Here is a 16,895-nt window from a genome sequence, read left to right on the forward strand (position 1 = left end):
GCGTACTCTTCCATAGGTCCATATCCTCCCTTTACGAGTATATAAGTAGTGCTTGTCATCTTACTTTAAATGCTTACTGTTCCTTTTCATCTCCCTACTCTTCCATTCGCTGCGTAGTCTCCCTTTCGCTTCATACTCTCCAATTACCTACATGCTCTCCCTTTTCGTCTGCGTGTTTTCTCTTTTGCTGCATAGTCTCCCTTTAGCTTCATACTCTCCCTTTGGCTGCATACTCTCCCTTTTCGTCTGCGTGTTTTCTCTTTTGCTGCATAGTCTCCCTTTAGCTTCATACTCTCCTTTTGGCTGCATACTCTCCCTTTACCTGCATGCTCTTCCTTTTCGTCTGTTCTCTCTTCCTTTTTATTTGTGTATTCTCCCAGTGCGGTGAAAATGTGTTGCCTTGCTGGTGTGCGTAGGGGGAAGAGAGGGAGAGGAGGAGGGAGAGGAGGAGTGAGGGAGAGGGAGGGAAGGAGGGAGGGAGAGAGGGTGGTAATGGAGGTGCCTGGAGCTCGTAAGCCACGGGAATTTTAATATCGCATGACCCCGATTTCCTCACTTTCTGCCACCATGGAACTGAGAGTGAAATACGACACGGGGAAGTAAAAAAATATATATATATATCTACCAATACCACCACCACCACCACCACACCATCATCATCATCGTCATCACCATCATCACCTCTTATTGTACTGAATGCATTCCTTTCAGTATGGAGAAATCTTTACCAGTACAATCGCCGTACCTGAAGATGGTTTATTCATTTTAAAATCATGCATATAACATCAAAGAGAAAAGTGAAGTGAGAGAGGGTCCCGTGGTCACCTTCTGGCCATGGGATCTCACAGATACCTCGCCAGGGACTCCTATAGATGATGCTCAGAGTTGTTCACCTGTCTTCTAGGTACCGTATGTCAAACTAGTGGAGGTCTAGCTGCAAAAAGACGGGTTCACATCTTGGTAACAATGAGGCCAGAGCAAAACAACACCAACATATACGACATCATCTTATCCCTCAGCCTGACACAACAACAGCAACAGCAACACCACCACCTTAACCCTGCACTTGCTCTTATCATTGCCCCAGTTTAAGCTGAGTCGAATACTTCCCCACAGTCAACACAGGTCATGCACACAACGTCACCGACCTATTGACATTCGTACAGTTACCTGATAAATAACCTGAATATGCATTGTTGTCGCGCAGTCACCAAGAAATTAGGTTTGTTCTCTTAAGTGGCTTGTTTATGGTGATTGTCGATTCGGTTTCCTGGGACTTCTGAGAAAGTTTGGACGCAACAGGGAGAAGACGGTAATGCGTTAGATCTTTTATGTTACCTTTTGTGTGTGTGTGTGTGTGTGTGTGTGTGTGTGTGTGTGTGTGTGTGTGTGTGTGTGTGTGTGTGTGTGTGTGTGTGTGTGTGTGTGTGTGTGTGTGGAGACTGTTCTGACATCCAAATATTTCCTAAACAGTCTGGCTACTTCATTCAATATACAGCCACCTACATCCTGACTTAACAACAGAAAAATAAGAGAATGTGAAAATTACGATTAAAATGCGAAACTACAAAAAATATACTGAAAAAACACGAATCACCTAATGACCTACCCATAGATGTAAATAACACTGTTTCTGCAACTGTGATTTAAGAAAGCAAGAAATTACTGTTATTAAATCCTTCTAAAGACGGTAATGAGGTGGAGTATTTACATGAACTATTAATCTAGCCTCTCACTCTCTCTCCTCTCTCTCTCTCCCTCTCTCTCTCTCATCAAAACATCAAAGCCTGGGGTTGCCATCAAGCTGCCATACCCCTGCTCCTTGCAACCCATTTTACAGCCCCAGCCCATTCACAGCACGTCAGCTGAATTACAAGCCTCATAAATCCCATGCAATTACCCTCTAAACCCCCTGCAATCACCCTCTAACCCCCTTCAATGAGGTGGCTTTGTATTGGATTATTCTTGGTATTTTCCATACGATTTTACTCAGCCTCGCTTCTCGAAATGGAGGAGTTATAATATTTTGAGTTTTAGCTTCATAGTGACAGGAGTTGGTGTTGTTATTATTTTTATTATTATTATTATTATTATTATTGTTATTATCATCATCATTATTATTTTTGTTACTGTCGTTATGATGCTGTTGCTATTGTTGTTACTGTTATTATTATTATCATTATTATTTTTATTATTATTATTATCATTATTATTTTTGTTACTGTCGTTATGATGCTGTTGCTATTGTTGTTACTGTTATCATCATCATCATCATTATTATTATTATTATTGTTTTGTTGTTGTTGTTGTTATTATTATTATTATTATTATTATTTTGTTGTTGTTGTTGTTATTGCTATCATTGTTATTGTTCCTGTGTATGGTATGTACACCCAGTGGACTGCAGGCCTAAGATACCCGCCTCCTACAACCCCCTTTCGGAGCAGGCGGAAGCAAGAGTCAAGTTTGTCTAACCAGGAAGCTTAACCGCCTTAATTACATCGGTGCCACCACGTGAAGGCGTCCCTCCTCTGTAACTAATGGCCGTGATAGAGAGAATAAAGTCGTCTGGAGATAGTTACAATAAAGTACCTAATACAATGCCTGAGTTCTTATTTCCCCGTAAAGAACTTAAAAGCAATGTTAGGTAATTGTGAATAAAATCGCCTGGAGAGAGAGAGAGAGAGAGAGAGAGAGAGAGAGAGAGAGAGAGAGAGAGAGAGAGAGAAATATCAAACTTCAAAGGGAGATTACTAGAATATAACATCAAACTTCGAAGGGAGATTACGAAAGTAAAAATATCAAACTTCGAAGGGAGATGACAGGAATAAACTAGTTACCTATCTACTTACTGTGTGGCCAGAATGAGGAAGCTTCGCCATAACTATTTATGGTGTTGACTGTCTTTGTGGTTATGCAAATGCTGCTTTTGTGTTCACTGCCTAAAAACTTCATATGAACACAACTTAGATATCTGCACAATTTTAATTGGCTAATTGTATGATTAACAGTACCCATATTCCTCCCAGATAATGAGAGGAACCACAACCATATTTCTGTAACGTTACAGCTAAATACTTTTTGTGGTTTTCTCTAAAACGTGTTACAAAGAAAACACTGAGAAGATTTTAATTCGGTACTTTCCACTAGGCTAAATGGCAAAATATTCAGCCAAAATTCTCAGTAAGCTTCTTTACCATAAAGTTTTCAATGCAATAGCTGTATCTCAATTAGTTTCTGAGATTTCATTTTCAATACGCAATTTTGCACCATAAATGAGTACATAACATTCAAAAATGGGTCAAGGTCATTTATATTTGGCACAAGTACTTGGGTTACTCTAGGGTACCTTCCTGTATAATATCATGAAGATCTAAGAAAAGAAAGTGAAAAAAATAATACTAATACTTACAAAAACACTACCGGTAAGTTTCGCTAGAATATGGCGACGCTTAAATATCAAACTTCGAAGGGAGATTACGAGAATAAAATATTAAACTTCGAAGGGAGATTAATTGCTGTATGGTGCAGCCCCCCCATCGCCCCTCAGGGTCCCCCTCGGTGGGTAAACAGGGCCATAAATAATACCTTTTTCCGCAGCAGCCACGAAGGGGAGGGTGGAGGGGGAAGGAGTGGGAGAGGGGAAGTGTGGGAGGGGGAAGGTGGGGGTGGTGTTGGATGTGAGTGAGGTTATGGTGGGCGAGGTGTGGGGAGAGGGGGGAAAAGGGTGAAGAGAGGAGTTTGGGGGGGAGGGAGTTGTTGCGTGAGGTGTGAAGGAGGGCCGGCATGACAGCTACGCACCTATTTCCACACACACACACACACACACACACACACACACACACAAACTGCGTGTTGTCTGGAGGTGCGAGAGATCCGTTGTAAAGAATCATTAATTGGTACATGTTTTATTTCGCTCCGTTCATTGGTTCTGATGCCTCACACACACACACACACACACACACACACACACACACACACACACCGAAACTCTGTATGTTCGTACGTCTGTCGCTGTTTGTTTCTCTCTCTGTTCCTGTCTGTTTCTCTATCTACCGATATTTGTTCGCGTCGTAACTTCTTATTCTTTTTCTTTCTCCTCCTCCCTCCCTCACACACACACACACACACACACACACACACACACACACACACACACACACACACACAAGAATTATTGCTCCATTTTTTTCTGCAAATTACTTGAGTGGCTTGTCACCCAAACCATGAATATGCAAGTTTGCGTGTGCGTGTGCGTGTTAGGCAAATAATGAGTGGTTTGGGAGCTCTCTCTCTCTCTCTCTCTCTCTCCATCGGATAACATTCACATCAAGATTAAAGGAACGCGATGCTACAAGACAGGCACTACACTCCTTTCACTTTTACTTGACATAAAATTGTCAACTCTCCATCTTTAATGCTGAGTTGTAGCGACAGATTAACACTAGATTATTAGACTAGACACGAAGAAGTGCTATGGGAAGGATGTAGAGCCGTGGTATTAAGTTTTTGTGTCAATGGCCTGTGCGAAATAAGCTAAAAAAAAAAAACAAAAATGTGCATCAAGTTAAGGTGAACAGACTATAGAAAAGAGTAATATAAACAGCATGAAATAAATAATAATGTGATAAAATAAATAATAATAAATAATAATGTGTAATGATAATGTGTAATAATGAAAAAATAAATAATAATGTGTAAATTGTAAATGCAGGTTACTAATGTCAAATGCTATACGTGGGAAGTTGTAATGAAAGGTTACGAAATGTCAAAGTAAGCCAGGCAAATAACGATAAAGACCTGTGGGCGTCAGCATATTGAAAATGATGATAATGACAATAATAATAATAATAATAATAATAATAATAATAATAATAACAATATTAATAATAATAATAATAATAAACAAGCAGATTTAGTTAAGTAAAACCATGACCTTGTTCTATACGCAAATAAATTTTAGTCCAAGCTCAATTTCCTTTTCCAAGTTATTCATTATCTTGATTTTTTACTCTTCCTCCTCCTCCTACGCCTCCTCCTACTCCTACGCCTCCTCCTACACCTCCTTCTCCTTCTTCTCCTCCTCCTCCTCTCGTCTCCACTTACTTCTCTCACTTCTATTATACCTATAATTCTTCGTTCTTTGCTCCATTACTCTTTATTCTCATTCACTTTTCTTTATAACTCTAACCTATCTCTCATTCCACTTATCTATCGAGAACATCCCACTCGCCACTCACGCATCATCTCTTCCCCACACACTTCCTTGTTCTGCATTACCACGTCTCTCTCTCTCTGACTCGTAGCTCACCCACTCTCAACTCTCACCTTTTTCATTTCGTACGCTCTCTCTCTCTCTCTCTCTCTCTCTCTCTCTCTCTCTCTCTACCTCACCCACACTTAACTCCCACCCTTTTCATCTCTCTCTCTCTCTCTCTCTCATTGCCCCACCCCGCCATGACAAATCACGGACATTAAGGCGGGCAGGCCCCACTATTGCCAGCTCCCGGGGCCTCCTCACAGTGTTACCAAATCATCGCCACACCCCCGCCCCATCGCTCACCTCTAAAAGGGTTGGGTGATGGTCTGGCCGGCATTCTTTCATCTCACTCACGAGGGGACATAAGGAAAGTGTCAAAGGGATAATATATAGGGTTGCACTAGGCTCCCGCATCACCTCCACTCCACACTGTAATTATATGGTTGCACTAGACTCCTGTTTCAATTGCATGTTGCACTAGACTCGTGTTTCAGTCCCACTCTGCAATGAAATATAAGGTTACACTAGACTCCTATTTCACCTTCATTCTTCAATACCGTCACTTATCACTTTATCTTAACTTATAGAAACCAAGGCCTCACTAAGAAACCGGGTACTTCTTCATGGCTAACGCAAGACGGACTTATCATCTTTGGAAAACTGCTCTCTAAAGGCATAAAGACTCAGTTAGGCGTGCTGTTCTGTCTTCAGGTAGGCGATTTACCTTAGATTAACTTCTGTCTCCTAAAATATTAATCCCATTTAATTCACGGCTTCAACTTCTTATAATGTGTGCTATTCATGGTTTATATTCTCTACGTGTCAAAAAATAAATAAAAATAAACATGAGGGGAAGTGTATTAGACGAGGGAAACGTAGAATCTGTCCCTATAATTCCCCTCTGTCAGGCAACCCACCCGCCCAGCACTTGTGTTGTCAGGAGCCTTGTACCTCTGCCACAAAAAGGACTTTATTTCTGCAGCTCCCCATTCTTTATTTACGGAATGAGAAAATAAAGTCTTGTTTGAGACTAGGACCCCCTAACTGACCAGATGGTATTTGATGATGATGATGATGATGATGATGATGATGATGATGACGACGACCATGCTGAATCACTTTTTTTTTATATCTTTCAATAAAACATTGTGTGATATTGATGTACTAAAGCTGTAAAAGATTATTCTGTGTATGTTAATTCGTAAACATTTAATCGTGTGTGTGTGTGTGTGTGTGTGTGTGTGTGTGTGTGTGTGTGTGTGTGTGTGTGTGTGTGTGTGAGAGAGAGAGAGAGAGAGAGAGAGAGAGAGAGAGAGAGAGAGAGAGAGAGAGAGAGAGAGAGAGAGAGCTACTTCACAGCGATACCTGCTTCAGTTCCCAAGTATTTGTCATTCCTGCCTTAAGCGAGACACGAGAGGAATTCAAAACATTTCCCCTTTCCCTCAGTCAGACCACCCTCCCCCCCCCCAATCCCCAGCTTTCACCTCTCTCTCTCTCTCTCTCTCTCCTTTCCTCAAAAACTCTTGGTAAATTTCCTGTCTTTCATCCAACCTTCTCATTATCTTCTACTTCTTCCTCACCTCTTCCTTTAATCCTCCTTCCCTCTTCCTCCCTTTCCTTCCCTCTTCCTCCTCTTCCTTCTCTCTTACTCCTCTTCCTTCCCTCTTCCTCCCCTTCCTTCCCTCTTCCTCTTATTCCTCCCCTCTTCCTCCCCCTCCTTCCTTCTCCCTACTCTTCCTACCCTCTTCCTCCTTTTTTCTTCCCTCCATCAATATCGCTGCATTTCCTTTCATTCATCCAACCCTCTCATCTTGTTTTTCATCTTAATTCCTCGTTTTCTTCCTTTAATCCTCCTTCCTTCCTTCCTTCGCTTCCTTCTTCCATCTTCCTCCTCCTCTTTCTTCCATCTTCCTCCTCCTCTTCCTCCAACTTCCTCCTACTCCTCCTCTAACCGTATAATCTCCGTTCTTCCTTTTTCTTTTTTTCCAATATCCTTCCCCTTTCTTCTCCGTAATAATTTCTTTTCTTCTCTCTTCATATCCATCTTCCATCTCTCTCCCTTTCTTATATTATTCCTCATTTATCTTCCCACAAGTTTCTCTCCCTGTCAGTCTCCCCTCTCATTCTCTCTCCATAACCATTCTTCTTCCCTCTTCATGTCTCTCTTTCATCACCATTCCTTCTTCATACCTATCTTCACTCTCCTCTCTTCTTTCATTACCGCTCCAACCTCTCTCTCTCTCTCTTATCTTCTTTCATTACCGCTCCAACCTCTCTCTCTCTCTCTCTCTCTCTCTAAATATCTTTTTTTAACTGATAAACTACCTCTTACTCCCCCCCTTTTCTCTCTCTCTCTCTCTCTCTCTCTCTCTCTCTCTTTCATTATCGCCCCTCTTTCCCTCAATTCTCTCCTCCATCACCTTTCATCTCCTTCATAGCACTCTTCATTCTCCTCTCTCTCAATGTCATTACCTCTTGTCATTCTCCCCTCTCTCCCTCTCAATTATTGTCCTTTTCTCCTTCATGTCTCTCGTCTATCTGGTCCTCCTCCTCCTCCTCCTCCTCTCTACAATCACCCTCTTCCATTTCCCTCTTGTCACTCTCCCCTCTCCTTCCATCTCCATAACATTCATTCCCTCCTCTTCCTTCACTTCAATCCTCTATCTTCATTTCCTTCTCTTCTACCTTCATCCCTCCTCTTCCTCTCCCTATCATTTCCCCCTTGTCATTCTACCTCCACCCTCCTTCACCACAATAGCTAGTCCTTCCTCTCCCTTCTTTTCTTCTTCTTCATCTTCTTCTTCCTCTCCTCCTCATCTTCTTCTTCTTCCTCTCCTCATCCTCTTCTTCTTCTTCTTCCTCTCCTCCTCCTCTTCTTCTTCTTCTTCCTCTCCTCCTCCTCTTCTTCACACTCTTCCCCCATCTCCATCCTCCTTAATTCTCCTCTTCCTCTTCATCCCCTGCTTACCCCTCTCCTTTCTTTAATGTCGCTTCCAGATTTAACCTCTCTCTCTCTCTCTCTCTCTCTCTCTCTCTCTCTCTCTCTCCAGTCCCTGCCTTGATTGTGTCGTACTGATTGAGTCCCCTTTCTTATCTTCCCTTTCCAGTCAGTCTCGTATTCTCTGTTACTTTATTTTCCCCTCTCTCTCTCTCTCTCTCTCTCTCTCTCTCTCTCACACACACACACACACACACACACACACACACACACACACACACACACACACACACACACTTTTTTTCTTCCCGCAAGCGTCTCCAATGCCCCGTGTTAGGCAATAAAAGTAAAAAAAAAAATATAGAAAACTGTAAAATAGCAAAAAAAAAAAAAAGCAATAAGAAAAGACTGAGAAAGGAGGAAAGAAACAAACAAGAGGAAAGAAAGAACCGAGGAAAAAACAACAACAACAACAATAATAATAATAATAATAATAATAATACCAATAAAAACGTCACTTATGAATAGGTCAGGAATTACTGAGTTAATAATGCTGCTTCATTATGGAGGTGTGGCGTTTAGGAGGAGGGAGGGAGGGAGGGAGGGAGGGAGAGAAGAAAAGGAAGGATGGAAGGAAGGAACAAATGGAGAGATGTAGGAAGAATGGGCGATGACTGAATGGAAGAAGAGAAAATTGGATAAAAATGGAAAGGAGGAGGGAAGGAAATGACGGTGGGAAGTAGGGAAGTGAGTGCGGGATGAAAAACGGAGGGATGAATGGAATGAAGGTAGGAAAGAACATGCAGAAAGTAATGCTCAAGGAAAGAAACTGGAGGATCACGGTCAAGGAAGGATGGAAGGAGAGAGAGAGAGAGAGAGAGAGAGAGAGAGAGAGAGAGAGATTCAAGTAATATCAAATACAAAGATAGTAAAGATAATTTTTTTTTTTTCTCTCTCTCTCTCTCTCTCTCTCGTCAAAGCTGAAGGGAAATGAAGTGGCGAAAGGTGATGAAGCAAAAGACGAAATTAATATGCAAATACAGAGGGGGGAAAGAGAAAGAAAGATTAAGATGGGAATATGGAGAGAGAGAGAGAGAGAGAGAGAGAGAGAGAGAGAGAGAGAGAGAGAGAGAGAAGGAATGAAAGAGGCAGGGAGGGAAAGATAAGAGGCTCGGTGTTAGGCAGGATGAAAGGGGATTACACGAAATGACCGGACTCAGGAAGAAAGGTGGGTGAGGCAGAGGAAGGTGGGTGAGGGGGATGGTGGGTGAGGCAGGGGAACGTGGGTGAGGCAGAGGAAGGTGGGTGAGGCACAGGAAGGTGGGTGAGGCAGAGGAAGGTGGGTGAGGGGGATGGTGGGTGAGGGGGATGGTAGGTGAGGGGGATGGTGGGTGAGGCAGGGGAACGTGGGTGAGGCAGAGGAAGGTGGGTGAGGGGGATGGTGGGTGAGGCAGAGGAAGGTGGGTGAGGCAGAGGAAGGTGGGTGAGGGGGAGGGTGGGTGAGGGAGATAGTGGGTAAAGGGGATGGTGGGTGAGGGAGGTAGGTAGGTGAGGGGGATGGTGGGCGAGGGGGATGGTGGGTGTGGGGAAAGGTGGGTGAGGGGAAGGTGGGTGAGGGGGAAGATGGGTGAGGGAGGATGGTGTGTGAGGGGGAAACGTGGGTGAGGGAGAAACGTGGGTGAGGGAGAAACGTGGGGGAGGGGGATGGTGGGTGAGGGAGAAACGTGGGAGAGGGAGGAAGGTGGGTGAGGGAGGAAGGTGGGTGAGGGAGTAATGTGAGTGTGGTACGAAGAGAGGTGAGGGAGGGAAGAAGTGGGTGAGGAAGGATGAATGGTGGGTGAGGTAGGGAGAGGGAAGGAGGGCGAAGTGAGGGAGAGAGGCTGGTGATGAAAGAAGAAGAGGGCATGAGAGAGGATGGAAAGAATGAATAACTAACTGAAGAGCAGAGAAGACAGAACGAAGACAAGCGACGCAGCAAACCATACAAGAGCAACCGTCACCTCCAGCAGTAGTAGCAGTACTGTAGTAGTAGTTGCAGTGGTAGTTGCAGTAGTAATAATAACAGCAGTAGCAGCAGCAGTAGTAGCAGTATACAGTAGCGGTAAATTTAATAATAATAATAATAATAAAAATAATAATAATAATAATAGAAATAATAATAATAATAATAATAACAAAGGATGAGGAGCGCAGAATGAGGAGAGGGAGGCGGAGGACGGGCTGTGAAGATAATTCGGATGAGTGCAGTCGGGGATAAAAGTTCGTCTACCATTCCACTGCGTCTCCATCACACTTGGGGCATGTCCGTCACTTAAGGAGGCTCCCTAGCACCTCTTCAACTGCGATTTATTTTTGGATACGACCAGTTAATAAAATTTTATATGCTGTTCATGAAAAGTATGGTATTATTAGAAAATTTTAAATACCACAGAACAAGGAAGCAAGGCGTAATAGGCAAACTAAATCGCTTAGGAAGAGGTGTTAGTGAGCTTTCTTAACCGACGAGTGGGCTTTGGGGCATGCGCTTGCCTCCCTGACGCATCACATCAGAGAGAAACATCTACAGGAAGAGAAACATACCGAGCCTCTCTCAGCTTAGCAATATTAGCCAGCAGAAGGAAGTGAGCAGAGAAGATGAAACATTAGACGGAATTTAGATAAACATACCAAGTCTCTCTCAGCTTAGTAATATTCGTCGGGAGAAGTAAGTAGGCAGACATAAAATATTCTCAGCTTAGAAGTATTAGCCAGAGGAAGAAAATGGAAGGTAAAAGACGTTGAATATCAGGCTAACTTTAGAAAAAAAATATCAATCATCTCTCAGCTTAGCGATTATTAACCAGTACAAGAAAATATATAATCGGTAAAATATTTGGTGAACTTGAAAAAAATCGCCAAGCCTCTCATAACTCAGGGGTACTGGAGAACAAAGGAAAATGGAAAGAGGTGAAAGGGAGCATTTAAAAAAAAAAAAAAAAAGCCTCTCTCTCATTACGAAAATTAATGAACTGAGGAAAGTGAGGAGCAGAGGAGACGAACTTATAGACGAACTTCACAGAAAAACATATACATCCTCTCTCAGTTTACCAATATTAGCCAAATGAAGAAAATGAGATGTGAAATACTAGGCAAAAATCGTAGCGGGCCTCTTACAGCTTAGCAATATTAGCCAGCAGAAGAAAGTGAGAAGAGGTGAATGAGGCGAACTTCTGTCCCTAAGTAAAGGCAGGTAAAGATGAGTAAAGGTGGGTAAAGATGAGGGAAGACGAGTAAAGATGCATACAGACTAGCAAAGATGAGTAAAGACAAGTAAAGGTGTGTAAAGACGAGTTAAGATCAATAAAGATGGGTAAAGACGAGTAAAGATGGGTAAAGCTGAGGGAAGACAAGTAAAGATGAATACAGACTAGTAAAGATGAGTAAAGACGAGCAAAGATGAGTAAAGACGAGTAAAGATGGGTAAAGATGAGTAGAGAAGCTTGGAGGTGTTTTTGCGGCGGTCACCCTGGATGAACTCTGGGATTAGGCCTCTGAGAATAGACAAGACAGATACCAGGAACAAACAGGACAGACAGACAGATTGACAGGCAGATAGGACAGACAGCGCCCTATGCAGGAAATAACAGCGTTTGTAGGAGAGAGAGAGAGAGAGAGAGAGAGAGAGAGAGAGAGAGAGAGAGAGAGAGAGAGAGAGAGTTCAGACACATACCAAGGCAGGAAAAAATGCATCCGATAAGAGACATCGATTATTGCATAAAGATAGATACAAAAGGCAGTAGGAACAGACCCATACGATAGATAGTGTCCATAGCAGCAGATAGATTTGATAGATGGGTCAATAGAAGAGAGACAGACGCCACAGTATCCATAGCAGGAAGTGTCAAACATGAGTCCACTTACCACTTAACTTGGCGAAAAATAAAAGTGAATCAAGTGACGATCAGACAAATGAAGTATGAATACTGAATTAAGGAAGCAGAGAAACACACACACACACACACACACACACACACACACACACACACACACACACACACACAGAATATAAAACCATAGTCATAAAAATCTACAAACGACCAATAAATTCAGCATGAAGTAACGAATAACGAGTAAATATGAGAAAATAAACACACAAATAAAAATAAACAAACACTAACAACCAACAAACACACAGATAAACACAACCACTAAATGAACGTACCCAAACACACACAAAATTATTACACACACACACACACACACACACACACACACACACACACAAACCAAATCCATCCCATCCTCCACACATTTCGTCCCCTTACCACTTAAAGTTCCAGACTGCTCACTTCCAGGAGAGGTAAAAAAAAAAAAGTGGGCATAGGGTGAAGTATTTAATTAAGTGCACCCTGTAGCCGCCATCACCCTTCGCTATTACGAATTTTTTGCAGGAATTTCTAATAAACAAAAAAGGGACAGACTGCTCGAGGGAAGGGAGTGGGGTGGGAGGAAGGAGCCGGGCTGAGGGAGGGAAGAGAAGGGTGGAGAGGAGGACGAGGGGTTGAGAGAGGGAATGGAGAGGAGAGGAGGGGGACAGATGGAAGGAAAGATGGAGAGGGAGAGATGGAGGGAAGAGAAGGGTGAGGAGAAGGACAAGTGGCCGAGCTAGGGAATGGAGAGGAGACAGGAGGGGGGAACAATGGAAGGAAAGGAAAGAAAGGAAGGGAAGGGAAGGGAAGGAAGAGTTCAAAGGGATGACTGGGAGAAGCGGGTGGAAATATGGAAGACGGATGAGAGAGGATGAGGAGGATAAGTGGGTAAAGACGAGATAAGAGGACGGCAAGGGGGGGGGGAAGGGTTAGGGGCTAGGAGGGTAAGGGCTAACAAAGAAAGGGAAAAATGAAAAAAAAAAAAAAAAAGGAAAACAAGCGTTGGGATGGAAGAAGGTAAAGAAAAGGTTAGGATAAAGTGGGAGGTGAAACAGGGAAAGACGCGATGATGGAAAGGGGTAGAAGGGTTGAGAAAGGGTTAATTAGGAATAAGGGACAAGGGCAAAGGAATGGCAAGGATGTGGCGGGAGGAAAGAGGGATTGAAGGATGGTTTGGAAACATGGAAGAGAAGAGAAAGGGAGAGGACACGAGGAGGGAAGAGGTGATGGGAAGGAAGAAGAGGCAGAGAACAGATTGACAAAAGGAAAGACGAAGAAGCGAGAGGAGGAAATGGAAGAAAGAATGTGAGACGAAAGGAAAGCAGAAGGAAGGAGGGCAGAAAGAAGGGAGAAGAAAGGAAGAGAGAAGAAAGAATGGAATGGAAGAGAGAAGTAAGGAAGGGAGAAGAGAGGAAGAGAGAAGAAAGGAAGAGAGAAAAGAGGAAGGGAGAAGATAGGAAAGAAGAGAGATGAAGAGAGGAAAGGATGGAGAAGAGCTTACAGTAAGGGAAAGGTGCTGACGAAGAATTACACCTTTCAATACAAAGTCGTCTCTTTCTTAGCAAATTCTGAGAAAATGCAATACGACTTAAGCCACTTCTTTCCGATGACGTATTATTCTCTTTTTCTTCTCGCCCTCTCAAAACAATTTTATTTTTTTGGTGATTATCTTTAAGTCTGCTCTAAATTGAACTAAATCTTCTGGTAATATCAAGAATAGTGATGAAAATGCGTTATATTATGAAAGACCTCTGTGACTGAAAGGATTTGGGATAATTTTTTAGAGAGAAAGAGAGAGAGAGAGAGAGAGAGAGAGCATGAGACAAAGGGAAGAAGAGGGGTGATAAAGGGTGAGGAAGCATAGGGAACTGGAGGAACAAGGGATGGAGGGAAGTAAAGGGAAAGGGAGAATACAAGAAAAAGAGACGAAAGAAGATAATCCATTCACGAACAAGAGTACAGAAGAAGAGGGGAAGAAGTGAGGCGATACAGGGAGAGGAACTGCAGGGGGGGGGGGAAGGAAGCAGAAGGGGAAGAAGGGACATGATAATAGCAGAGACATACAGGAAAAAGAGGAACGCGGAGAAGAAAGACATCAAACGAGGGAAAGTACCATTGAAGAAGGGATTAGGAAAAGAAATATTGAGAAAATAAAAAGAAATCTTGAGAAAAGGAAAAGAAATCTTGAGAAAAACGAAATCTTGAGAATAGGAAAAGAAATCTTGAGAAATGGAAAAGAAATCTTGAGAATAAGGAAAAGAAATCATGAAAAAAGGAAAAGAAATCTTGAGAAAAGGAAAAGAAATCTTGAGATATGGAAAAGAAATCTTGATATGGAAAAGAAATCTTGAGAAAAGGAAAAGAAATCTTGAGAAATGGAAAAGAAATCTTGAGAAAAACGAAATCTTGAGAACAGGAACAGAAATCTTGAGAAATGGAAAAGAAATCTTGAGAATAAGGAAAAGAAATCATGAAAAAAGGAAAAGAAATCTTGAGAAAAGGAAAAGAGGAGGAGGTGGTTGAGAGAAATCATATGAAGCAGAATAAAAAAAAACGGAAAGAGGGAGAGGAGGGGCAGACAGGCTGTATGAGGAAGACAGAGAGGAAAAAAGAGTATTCGGAAAGCAGGAAGAGGGGAAAAGGCAGCAGAAGTGGGGAGAGGAAGAAAAGGAGCAGAGGAATAGGCAGCAGAAGAGTGTAGGGGATGAAAAGGAGCAGAGGAAAAGAAGGATGGGGGAAGGGAAAAGGGAAGACTGGCAACAGATCGGCGAAGAGGAGTGGCGAGAAAAAGGAAGGGGGAAAGGAGAGGAAGACAGGGAACAGAAGAGAGAGAGAGAGAGAAGAAAGGATAGGTGATGCTGTAAACTGAATAGGTGGGTAAGAGAAAAGAGACATAACTGAGGAGGTCGGTAGGTAAGGGTAGTAAAAGGGCAATGGAGTAAATGAGAGGAAGGGAAGGGGGAGGTTGAGGACTTACTTGAGGAATCCAGGAAGAGGAAGAAGTGGAAGGGTAGAGGGGAAAGGGAAGTACATGGGGAGCTGGGAATGGAAGAAAGGAAAGAGACGTGGAAGGGAAACAGGGAATGGGAGAAAGAAAAGAGAAGTGGATGGGGAGATGGAAATGGGAGAGGGGAGAGTGGAAGGGGAGATGGAAATGGAAGAGGGGAGAGTGGAAGGGGAGAGAAGATGGGGACGTAAAATTAAAAGGGACCAGGGAGAAGGAGGGGGAGGATTAAGGGGGAAAATGGGAATAAGGGGAAGAGGAGAGGTAAGGGGGTAAAAAAAAAAAAAAGGGAGGGTAAGGGGAAGGGGGATTCTTGTACCGTATAAGTATTGAACATGTTAAGGGATGAACGAAAAAATGGAAGTATGTGTTGCAGGGAAGAGCAGACACACGCGGGCAAAATGTACGTATGCAGAAAAAATATATATGAGAGGGAAATGTGTGTGTGTGTGTGTGTGTGTGTGTGTGTGTGTGTGTGTGTGTGTGTGTGTGTGTGTGTGTGTGTGTGTGTGTGTGTGTGTGTGTGTGTGTGTGTGTGTGTGTGTGTGTGTGTGTGTGTGTGTGTGTGTGTGTGTGTGTGTGTGTGTGGAGGGAGGAGAGAGAGAGCAAAGGGATGTGGGTTATGGCGGTGGAAAAGAGAGAGCGTAATCTAGGCAATATTTAATAATTGTGGCGAGGTACTGTGGGGAGGGGTGGGGTGGGATGGGGTGGGATGGGATGGGATGGGATGGGATGGGATGAGACGGGATGGGATGGGATGGGATGGTATGGCCCAATGTAATGGTTAGAAGGATGGGATGGGATGAGATAGAATGTAGTGTGATGTGGTAGGGTATGGTGTGTTGAGGTGATGTGTGGTGTCTTATAAAACCCCTCCATTAATCCTTTTTCCCCAACCTGTCCACTACAATGCAGCACATCATTGCTTTAATCCTCACTTTTTTCTTTTCCTTTCCTTTCTCCCTTGATTTCATTTCCTCTCTCTCTCTCTCTCTTTCTCTCTCTCTCTCTCCATCAACGGGCCGTCAACGCTCCCCACGCCTCATCACGCTGGTTCCGAGGGCAAAAAAATGTCAGTGTTTTGGCGAGGGGAAATTGTATCATAACACTGGATGGATGGATGGTTGGTTGGTTGGTTGGATGGATGGATGGATGGATGGTTGGTTGGATGGATGGATGGTTGGTTGGTTGGTTGGTTGGTTGGATGAATGAATGAATGAATGAATGAATGAATGGATGGATGGTTGGTTGGTTGGTTGGTTGAATGAATGAATGAATGAATGAATGGATGGATGGATGGACTGTCTGTCTGTCTGTTGCCAACTACCACCACTGCCACACCTGCTACCACTATTCTTGCCTATCGGTAGCTCTCATACCAACTACTGTTCATACCCCTGATCCGTGCCTTCTATAAACTTACCACCACAACTACCGCACCAATTACTACCCCTACCACACCATTTTCTATCCCTACCACGCCAATTACTTCACCTATCACACCCATTACTACCCCTACCACACCAATTACTACCCCTACCACACCAGTTACTACCCCTACCACACCAATTTCTACCCCTACCACACCAATTACTACCCCTAACACACCAATACCTCCACCACACCAATTTCTACCCCTATCATACCAATTACTACCCCTACCACACCAATTTCTACCCCTACCACACCAATTTCTACCCCTACCACACCAATTTCCACCACCACACCAATTTCTACCCCTACCACATCAATTACTACCCCTACCACACCAACTACCACTATATC

Source organism: Coenobita brevimanus, chromosome 68, assembly GCF_032717465.1.
Source record: "Coenobita brevimanus isolate Jiangsu-jjx chromosome 68, ASM3271746v2, whole genome shotgun sequence".
Taxonomy (NCBI): Eukaryota; Metazoa; Arthropoda; class Malacostraca; order Decapoda; family Coenobitidae; genus Coenobita; species Coenobita brevimanus.